Raw genomic sequence first — 12,027 nt, forward strand, 5'->3', positions numbered from 1 at the left:
GAGAGAGGCACAGGCCACAGGGTCCACCACCTATGGCAGCTGGGAAGGGCTAGGGCAGGCTTAGATGATAGCACTGAGGACCACACAGGGTCCCTTGGTGGTGAGTCGGCTGGGGCACACAGAGGGCTCCATCGGGGACTGCAAAGTGGTGTCCTGGGCTCACTAGCAGGTGGGCACGTTTATTGCTTACTCCACCATCCCTGTGAGCATCGCAGGTTCTGCAGCAACGTGGTATGAGCTGTATTGGACAGCCGTGGCTTTGGCGGGGAAACAGCAGGCAATGGCGCTTGTCCTCCACACAGGAAGGAATATGTCATGGCAGTCTCAGAGCTCGGAGCCTCCGGCCGCTGGGATCTCTGCAGCGCACCATGGAGGGCAAATCTACTCCTGCAGAAGTGCAGGACCCTGTCGCTCGCGCTCCCAGTAGGCAGGGGCAACCACTCTTGCGCCTGGCACTGTCAGCGCTGGAAGGGGTGCCCTAAGCAGGCAGGCTTAGTGCCACTGGCCGTGGCTACTGGTCACCACCGTGGTGCAGGCCAGCCTGTAGTGGCTCCAGCGGAAATGCAAGGTCAGGGGTAGGAACTGGCTGGGCTTTGGTGTGGTTCGCACCAGTGGGAAGTGCTCAGCGCAGGTTCCCGGCCGGGAGTGGAGTGGGCGCTAAGCTGACGTGGGTGGGCGGCCGGGCAAGCTGCTTGCGGTGGAGAGAGCCCAGGCAGCAATGGGAATGGATGGTCCCCCGTGGGGGTTGCCAGGCAGCCCCTGATGGCCTGCAGGTCAGTTAACCCGGCCATGGATGAATGGAGGGAGGGACACGGGCCCAAGGACAGATCGCTGCCATGCGGGGAGAGGGGAACCGCGGGAAAGGAAGCTTCTCTCCTAGTGGGGTCCTGCGAGTGGGCCGCTGCTGTAGGGGTTTTCGCCTGCTGGGCATGTCTCTGCATTGCCAAGCGACTTTGGGCTCGGGGTCCTAGTTTGGGGATGGAGTGGGGCTCCAGCTAATCGTTGCCACGATGGCGGCAGCCTAGTGACCAGAGATGTCCCATGGATTGAGTCCTGTATCACAGAGGCCACTGCTTAGGACAAATTGTGGGCTGGGGGTGGGGTGCTGTCATAGACTCCTACCGCTCGGCTTCATGGACACCAAACCTGCCTTGTTCAAAAGAGCTCACAGAGCATGCAGATACCCGTCTGCCTTCTTCCCAGAATGCCCCCTCCTGCTTTTCCATACTCTAAAGAGGTCTTATGCAGTAAGCATATTTACCCAAAACAATGCTTAGTTTGATCTACTAACTACTATATCCATGAGCATTAATTGTGGATTCAAGTGAGACAAAATCCTCAACTACTTCAACCTTTTCTCCATTTATCATAATGTTAGCAATTAGCCCAGTTGTGACGATTTCTTTCTCTTTTACACTGACGTACAACCCAATGAAACGTCAATTCTTCATCTTCATCAGCAAGGGCTTCAAGTCCTTCTCACGTTCAACAAGCAAGGTGTGTCATTTGCAGATGGCCCATTTTAAGTAAACTTTCCTCCAATCCTGATGCCACTTTATTCTTCATATAATCCAGTTTTTCTGTGCTTAGCATACAGATTGGATACGTATGATGAGAGCATAAAACACTAACACACACCTTTCCTGATTTCTAACCACACATTTTGTGCGATTCAAGCAATTGCCACTTGATCCTTGTACAGTTTCCAGAGGAGCACAATTAAACGTTCTGTAATTCCCATTCTTCTCAAGGCTATCCATAGTTTATGATTCACACAGGTGAAAGCCTTTACGTAGTCAATAAAAAATAAATAAACACTTTGTTAGTATTATCTGATTTCAACCCATATTCACTTGGCATCACCAATGATATCCCTTGTTCCATATCCTCAACAGAATCCAGTCTGAACCTCTGTTAACTCACCGTCACTGTACTGCTACAGCCATTGCTGGATGATCTTCAGGAAAAATTTACTTGCATGTGACATTAATGATATTATTGTATAACGTGAGCATTCTTTTGGACGACCTTTCTTTGGAATTGGTATTAATATGGATCTCTTCCAGTCCATTGGTGCAGTAGCTATCTTCCACATTTCCTGGGAAAAATTGGTGCATGTCAAGGACTTCATTCTCTTATTGAAACATTCCAATGGGGTTTTCATGAGTTCCTGGGGTTTTGTTTTTGGCGACTATTTCCATGCAGCTGGAACTTCTTCCTTTGGTACTATTGGCTCCTGCTCATATGCTGCCTCCTGAAATGGCTGGATTTTAACTGGTTCTTTTTGTTACAGGCTCTCTATAATCTTCCTATCTTCTTTTCATGTTTCCTGCATGAATCATTATTTTACCCATATGATCTTTCAATATTGCAATCCCAAACTTGAATTTTTTCTTGAGTTCTTTCAGTTTAATATACATTGAGTGTCTTCTTCCTTTTTGGTTTTCTATCTCTAGTTCTTTGCACATTTCATGATGGTATTTTACTTTGTCTTCTTTGCAAATGATTCGTGTATGGCGATATAAATAACATAGCAGGCCATGTGATATGCATGGATTATATGTAATTTATTTTTAGGAGTTAAAATGTGCCTTACCTCTCTTAGTTTCAAAATAAGAGAAAAATCCATCAGCCTAAAAGAAAGACAGGGCTGTTTTTGCAACTTTGCACTTGCCAGTCTGTGAATTGATGTGTTGATCTCTTCAGTGTATAGCTTCAGTAAGAAAAATGTGTTCATGTTGTTTGGGGAAAAATAATTTCCCTCTTGATTAAGGATGTGAGCTACATAGTCACCTCAGAGAGCCTGTCTAAAAATATAGGAGTGACTTGGTGATATCACATTTGCTGTGATGTCAGCAGAGCCTTAAAACTATAGCGCTGCATGGAGAGTCGAGGGAATGCTCTCTCTTTTGATACCTTGGAGATAATTTGGTGAGGAGTTGTTAAACCAAACAGTGAATTCAATTCCCCAGGGTGAACTTCAGCTACCTTTGACGTGTGAGCCTCTCATCAAACTCAGAAAATTTCTCTAATGTGGATAATTACACTGACGGCTGGCTGGAAAAACTAGGCCACGGAAATGGGTTTTGTGTGATGCTGTTAATTGCTGCTGGAGACAAGCAGCCTGGCCCTTTATTCATGCCTTGAAAACCTTTCATCAAATGAGTAGATGATTTCTAATGCATATTAGATAAGATGAACTCATCTTCTAAGAAGGGCACTAATCTATCTGGTGTCTTCCCTACCCCAAGCCCCCACTCCCTCTGATGGACGGAACTTGTTTTCAATGCAACTTCAGCTGCTGGTTGGGTTTTCTAGTGATGCACCTTAACATTCTGCCAGCAGCTAAAAACAATTTATTGGTTTATGGATTCTAATGTGATGCTGGTCTCGGTTATACTGTGTCAAATAAAAATAATTTTGAATATTGTGCCATCTGTATCTTACCAAGGTCATTCCAATTAAGTGATGGATATATAGCATGCACTTTAACATCTAAGAAACAGTTTTGCCCAAACAGTAGACTTTCAAGTATGAGATTAAGGTTTTCATAAAGAAAAAAATACAATAATTTATTAAAGCTTGGGCCCATATGTAATCACGATCTCCTGTGCGAGGGAGAACTGAAGGAGCATAACAAAAGAAAGGATTTCTTTAACTCAGAGACGCTCTTTGGAAGAAAGCAGTTGACCAATCAAATGGAACTGATAGCAATAAGGATTGTAAAGGTAACAGGGCCTACCAGTCCTAATGCTCTCACTCGTTTCTAAATTGAAGCTGTTTTCTCATGATTAGAGTTACGTGTTTTTTTGTTTCCTCTCCCATCTGTCACAGAGCTATCAGTATGCAAAGCAGCTGTCAGGAACAACTAGAATACTACTTCTCTATTCATTCTACACACCAGCCGACCGCTACGACAGTACTCTACATGATGGGAAAATGACTGGATGTGTTAGACTGAGCTCTCTTGAGAAGGAAAACCCCTGATACTTATAAATTTATAAAGAAATAAATTTATATTAAGAAAGTACTTTGCCCAGTTACAGGAGCAAGTAAATCCAGTTGAGTTCAAGTTGATGTTAAGTTAGAGGCTTTTACTGATTTGCATAGCTGCTGGGGTTGATGAACCAGGAAACAGGAAGTAGAAAAAACAAGCAGGATGGTGGAGGCAGAGGCAGATGAATCCAAAGTTGCCAGGTTAGATCTTACACTGATGATTCTCAGAAAGAGCCATTGGCTCCAGTCCAATAAAACAGAGATCCCTCCGTCAACTGCAGGTTCCAGACCAGCAAGAAGAAAATAAATTTTCCCCAGCCTCTACTTACAGACAGCAGGTCACTTTCCTGAGGAAACTTCCCTTCAATTGCACTCCACTCCAATCTTTTTGATGGGTGGTCTTCATCAAAATTTTACATGCATGTGATATTAATTATAATATTGTATAATTTGAGCATTCTGTTGGATCACCTTTCTTTAGAATTGTTATAAGTATGGACCAAGTGGACAGTCAGTTGGTCAAATGCTATCTTCTATATTTCCTGGTACAGATCTGTGAGTGTTTCCCATGTGTCTTCAAATAGTTGGAACATTTCAATTAGTGTTCCATCAATTCCTGAAGCCGTGCTTGTGGCTAATGCTTTCAGTGCTTCTTGGAGGTCTTCCTCAAGTACTGTTAGTTCTTGACCAGACGCTACTCTTTGAAATGATTGAATATCATACAGTTATTTTTGGTACAGTGATTCTATTTTCCTTTCATTTTTGTTGCTTTCATTAAATATTTTTCCATAGAATCTTTCAATATGCTACAACATGAGGGTTGGTTATTTTCTTGAGTTCTTTCAGTTTAAGACAGGCTGAGCATGATCTTCCTTTTTGATGTTTTAGCAAGGTCTGTACATTTCATTATAATATTTCACTTTGTCTTATTGAGTTACCATCTGAACTTTTCTGTTCATCTTTTTTACTTCTTCACTTTTTACATTTGCCTGAGCTGCTCTATGACTAATAGCAAATTTCCGAGTCTCTACTCAAAGCAACTTTGATCCATTCCATCCTTCCTTTTTCATTTTTTAAACGAACTTTTGCTTTCTTCATGTATGATGTTTTTATGTCACCCCACGGCTCATCAGATCGCCTGTCATTAGTGTTCTGTGTTGCAACCTGTTCTTAAGGTGTTCCTGGAGTTCAGGTGGAATATATTCAAGGTTATATTTTGGCTCTTGTCGACTTATTTTGATTTTCTTCCATTTTATCCCATACTTACTTTGGACCAATAAGTATCTGTTCCATAGTCGACCATTGGCCTCATTTAGTTACTTATGTTATGCTACTTCATCATCTCTTCCTGCAGAAGTAGTATATTTATAAGTATTCCAAGTGGAGAAGTCTGTGTATGCAGTAGCATTTTCTGTTGTTGACAAAGGTATTTGCGATGAAGAAGTCATTTGTCTTGCAAATTCCTCTCATACAATGTCTGGATTCATTTCTATCACCAAGACAATATTTTCCAAGTACTGTCCCTTTCTCTTCATTTTCAACTTTTGCATTCCAATTGCCAATGATTGTGAATGCATTGATCGATTTCAGATTCAACCATTAATTGATGTTTGCAGCTATTTCTTCTCATTTTGAGTCAAGCTCAAATGAAGATACCGAAGGATTTCTCTAGCAAGGTGTTTGTGCTCATCTTTGCTTCACTCCGGCAATTCTTTCTGAGGCATATTTGCGTGCCTTCTGATGAATGGTTCATCTTCTGGCACTATCTCTGACAATGTTCTACTTCCATTCATGAGATTTTCAATGTCTGACCATATTTTGATCATATTCATAGGGTGGCTATTTCCTTTTAACTAGACAGCCTAGTCCTTCTTTGTAGTCTGTTCTTAGTCTGGAAACTCTGCTGAAACCGGTTCACTTTGTGTGGCCTTGCTGGTATGTGAAATACTAATGATAACTTTCAGCTGCTATCACAACACACACAAGCCACCAAGCACAACAAACTGGAAAAATTCATTAGAAATGTTACCTCGCAGTTATGGCCACCATATCCTGTTGCCGAGCAGTCAATTGCAACTCATAGCTACCCTGGAGTAAACTTTTTCAAAGTTTCTAAGGCCATCATCTTTACTAAATTTAGTCCTACAGCTCTCTTAAGGAGTCACTGACGCTTTCCAACCAGGAACCATTTAATTAGCATCCCAGCACGTAAATATTGTGTCACCAGTACCCCCTGAAACATCTACAGCCTGGCTTATATTTGTGTGTCATGCCATAATTTTCCAAACATAAAGAAGTTTTCATATTTTTCTTCATTGATGAGATTTAGAGTGGGGGTGGGGTTAGAAAGGGACATCTTTGTGCAGAGTGTGCCACTGGGTTAAAGGAGAACAAAGGCAGAGGAGGTAGGAAAGAATAAACTTAGACCAGTCTAGCTTTCTGATCTCTATAAAAGGAGCTGTGGTGGTGCAGTAGGTTATAATCGAGTTCCGAACAATATGATTGATGGTGGTGTAGTAGGTTATAATCGAGTTCCGAACAATATGATTGATGGTTTATATCCATTAGTCACTCCCACGGCTTAAAATGAGGCTATACACTCTCACAAATATCTGCAGTCCTGGAATCCTAGAAAGCAGTTCTGTTCTGTGAGAACCGACTCGATAGCAGTGGGTTTGGTTTTATGTATGACGTTCAGTTCACAGGGATAGGTTTAAAAGACTTCTAAGACCTTTGATTTGAATAAGAAGGAATGGGGAATATATAGGCCAAATTTCTTACATTAACATTACTTTTATATGTGCATGAGGGTTTATAACCATAGGTGTGGAAGATAAATAATACACGTCAATTTAAAGACTATATTTCTAGGTACATTAGTATGTCATTCCTTGGGAATTGGTATTTACTTATCAGCAAACATCAGACTTCATATACATGTCTTCAAATTTATTTGAATACAGAAGCACTTCAGTATAATTTGAATCACAAATATTATAAAATGTCATTCTAAAAATTATTCAATGAAGCAACCTTTATGTACTTGTTCATAGAGTGGGAGGACATGCATTCTTGTATGCTTATTTTATTTAGTAATTTTCTAGAAATAAAAGGCATCTAGTAGATTTTCTAAAAAATGGATTACTGATTTCATATTTTGTAATTGATGTGAAGCTTTTACATATATATGAAAGAAGTCTCAAAATTGCAAAATATTTAGCCTCAAGTGGTTTGACCACCAGATAAGTTTTCAGGTGGGGCAAATGGTTAAAGTTACTAATTGAAAGGTTAGAGATTTGAGTTCAACCTGAAACTTGTAATAAGAAAGGCCTTTCCTTTTAAAAATTCAATCATTGAAAACAATATGAAGCACAACCCAACTTCAGTAGACATGGAGTCACTGTGAATCAGACTCAACCCAAAGGCAACTGATATACAAGGGGATACCCCCCAAAAAACAGATCCACACCCCCTCAACCCCAAAGCTATATATTTAATTTGTTTTACAAAACAACCTTATTGCCTTCAAAGTACTCTCCATTCCACTTACTACATTAGCCAAACCCGCAATTCTATTCTTGGAAACATTTTTCAAACTCATCTGTTTGGATGACTGACAGAACCTCCCTCATTTGTTCTTTGCCTTTCCTATATAGTCACATTGCCATCCTTTCATGTCCCTCTTCATTTCCAAAAACAAAAAGAGGTGACATAGAGAGAGGCCAGGTAGTAAGGTGCGTGGGGCAAAAGAAGCATGCTATTTTTGCCCAAAACTGGTCCACTGAGATGGCTGTGTAAAGCAGGTGAATTGTCGTGGTGACAGTCAGTCCCCTGTTTGTCACAAATCAGGGGTTTTTTGATGCACACTGTTATGCAATCTTTTCAGAACTTCTAAATAGAAAGTTTGATTAACAGTCTGACCCAGTGGAATGAACTCCAAATAAACTACGGGTTATTTCCATCCATTCAGAAAGTAGATGGACGCCCAGAATGAAAATTGGCATCAATCAACATTTCACCTTTTATGAAATGAGAAAACCACTCATACACTTGGGTTTTTCTCATAGCACTGTTGGTGTAAGCTGTGTTCAACATCACAATGGTTTCTGTGACATTTTCCCCAAGCAAGAAACAAAATTTTATAGCTGTATGCTGCTCTCTTCAACCAGTCATCACAAAAAACAAAGTTGGAGCAAAACTGCTTTGACAAAAATAATCACTATGACCAGAGAGAACCTTCTCAAGTGATGCCACTAGGTGCACTACTCACAGCGAATTGCTAGATGTTTGCCTAGTGATAAAAATGCATTCTATTAAAGTTCTGTCCAGTGAAGCTTTTTCCATTTGGGGGAGAGTATCCCCTCATATAATTACATCTATGTAGATGCAGGATTATATGCAAATTCAAATGTACCTTTATTGAGATCAGTAAACAGAAGATCTTTGAAGTCAATTGAAAATGATGAATTGTCCATCTAATTATATGCAATAAATTGTTAGATTATATAATATATGATTACAATTGTATACATACATATAAAATACACATTGAAATTCATATTTCTTCAAATACATATAACATATATTGCAAAATACCTATACACATTAAAATGGTGGGATACATAAAGAGAGATTAAATTAGGTGATACAGTCCAATAGGATGCCCTAAATATTTGAAACTATGAGGTATACCATAGATTTCCAAACTTATTTGGCCCATGTCCTTTTCAGGAAAAAGGAAAAATATTCCTTAGTGCCTGTGCTCTGCTTCTAGCAATTAAAAAAAGCCCAAACAACTGTGGTATGCTGTAGCCCATAACCCAAGGTAAGTGTAGATATCTGCCTTGGCTTCTGGTGGCAATATCTCCTCATTTAGGAAACACTGGTCTATAACATATCATCTTCAGCATCATAAGACCATGAGCATAATTTGAAAATTCCAAAGCAACATGATAAATGCTTTCCAAAAGTATAGAATCTTAAAACCAATGCAAATTACTTTAAAGTTAATTAACCATATAACAACTTCTGATTAAAGCCCAGCACAATTTTATTTATATATTATTCATTAAAATATACTTGTAAATCAGAATGTTCATAGTCTGTGATGAGAGAATTCATGTTAAAAGTTTAGTTTGAAACAATGATATTTCTTTTAGAGCTATAGGTAGTAGTAATAATTAGTACAGTTTCTTGAGTTTAAGAAAACCAGAGTGGATCAAAAACGATAAAGCCGGGATGTACACACACACAAATGTGTCCTTATAACCAAACCAAACTCGCTGCCATCAAGTCAATGCTGACTCATGGTGACCCGCTGGGTTATCAAGACTGTTCCCAGAGTAGAAAGCCTAGCCTTTCTCCCACGGCGCTTTGTGTGGTTTCCAACTTACCTTATTGAGCTCAATTTAAAACGGAGGTATTTGAAGTAAGTAAAAATGATTAACACTTAACATTGGAACAACCATGGACCAGATGTATATGGGGAGAGAGGGTGATTGAATCACTGCCTCATTCATGAAGCAACATGAAACTACTGAGCTAATAAAGACTAGGTGGTAATAATAATAAGATAGGTTAAAATAAAAGCAGAATGTACTAGATAGAAACACGGAGAGTTAGAAAAATCTTGCTTTCTTGCTCTTTGTCACAACACCTAAGATTAAAAATCTGAAATCCATTATAGAAAAGAGTGGGGATTAAATGAGAGAAATGCATATAACATGTCTGACATGGATTAGGAATTTATTTATTTAAATCATTTCATTGGAGACTCATACAACTCTTATCACAATCCATACATACATCCATTGTGTCAAGCACATTTGTACATTTCTTGCCATCATCATTCTCAAAGGTTTTCTTTTTACTTGAGCCCTTGATATTAGCTCCTCATGTTTCCCCCTCCCTCCCTGCTTCTCCCATTCCTCATTTACCCTTGATAATTTATAGTTTATTATTTTGTCATTAGGAACTTTATTTTAACAGCTAAACAGGTCTAGAGTCTAGGTGATAAAGAGTTTTGGTGACAGAATGGCTTAGGATTTGGCGGCAAAAAGTCCCAGATTTGAGCCCATTCACTCCTCTGCTGGAGGCAAACTGCTGGCCCTGGAGCCAATGCTGACTCATAGTGACCCTCTTTGGTTTCAGAAACTCGTTGTCCCAGAGCAGAAAGCTCAGCCTTTCTCCACAGACCTGTTGGAGTTTGCAGCCCAACCTGTACCCACTACACGCACTGAGGGAAAGGCTTGATGATGGGATCCTGCAAAGAGCACAGCCTAGAAAACCTCCTGGAACAATTCTACTCTGTCACATCGGATATGAATAGAAATACAACAAAGGGAGAGAGAGTGTGTGCATGAACAATGTGGGGATGGAGTCTGACCTTCTCTAACTTCAAAAGGGGCAAGGGAATTGACATTTTTAGCATCTACGGGTCTCAGGCAGATTACTACAGGCTGAGATCAGATTTTCCCCACTGTCCAGCCTCTCTACCAGTTAATTCTGATGCCAACTTTCACTCCCACAGCTCTCTACTTCTCAGCGCGTCCAGCATTCACTGCAAAGACCACACGCTTCCTTCCTCTGTTCATTTCTTTCTGCCTGTCTGCCTCCCTTCCTCTGTCTGTCTGTCTGCCTCTCGCTTTCTCTACTCAGTCTCTCCCTCTTTCTTCTTCTTTTTCACATATCCTCAGTCGTTGGAGAAGGACATCATTGGTGCAGGTACTGTGTCAATCCATTTCATTGAGGGTCTGCCTCTTTGTCTCTGTCCCTCCATTTTACCAAGCATGATGCCCTTCTGATAACATGTCCAAAGGAAGTGAGATAAAGTCTTGCCATCCTCTATTTTAGGACCATTCTGGTTGTGATTTTTTTTAACAGATGAATAAACTTTATTGAAAGCCTTGTATATGATAACAGAGCCCTGATAGTGCTCAGCTGCTGACCAAAAAGCCAGCAGTTCAAACATAGCAGGCAGAGATGTGGCAGTCTGCTCCTGTAAAGATTGCCAGTCTTGGGCGCCATGGGAGGGCGGTTTGCTTGGTCCTGAGTATTTCTCAGATGGATACAATGTACATGGTATAGATGTAAAGTTTTCTATGCAAAAATATTTTGTACAAGTTTCTGAACAATATTGATTCTCATCTGTCATATTCTTTTACTATTATTTTATTGGGGGCTCATACAACTCTTATCACAATCCATACATACATCAATTGTGTAAAGCACATTTGTTCATTCATTGCCTTCATCATTCTCAAAACATTTGCTCCCCACTTAAGGCCCTGGCATAACTCCTCATCCCCGCCCCCCCCCCATGAACCCTTGATAATTTATAAATTATTATTTTGTCATCTCGTACACTGTCCTACATCTCCCTTCACCCACTTTTCTGTTGTGCATCCCCCAGGAAGGTTATAATGTAGATCCCTGTAATCAGTTCCCCTTTCCACCCCACTCTCCCTCCACCCTCCCGGTTCTACCTTAACAATCCAGCTAGACCAGAGGATGTGCACTGGTACAGATAGGAACTGGGAACGCAGGGAATCCAGGGCAGATGATCCCTTCAGGACCAGTGCTGAGAGTGGCGATACCTGGTTGTGCTTTTTATTGTGACTTTGGTGAAGTTTCCAGAGTCGATCAGTTTCCACTGAACAGTGCATACACATTTTTTTTTATGTCATTGACTAAAATCCCCACAAATCACTTATCCCACTCACTCTGTTTCCTGTTTCCTTTACTCCTCTTTTGCAACCCTTCTAAACTCTCTTCTGGGGAAAATGCCGCCCTTTCATCTCAAATGGCTGATTATTTTAAGGCTTAGTTACTTCACTGCTGTTAATATTCCCCTATGGATCTGTCTATTGTTGACGTTTCTCTGACCCTCCAGGAAAATGAGGACGGACTTCCATGAGATGGGTGAATGATACAGCAGCTGTGATGATGGGTTCAAACACAGCTATTGTACGGTGATGCAGGATTAAGCAGTGTTTCCCTCTGCTGTACGTAGAGGCACTATGGCGTGGCATT

This window comes from Tenrec ecaudatus, chromosome 5, assembly GCF_050624435.1.
Source record: "Tenrec ecaudatus isolate mTenEca1 chromosome 5, mTenEca1.hap1, whole genome shotgun sequence".
Classification (NCBI taxonomy): domain Eukaryota; kingdom Metazoa; phylum Chordata; class Mammalia; order Afrosoricida; family Tenrecidae; genus Tenrec; species Tenrec ecaudatus.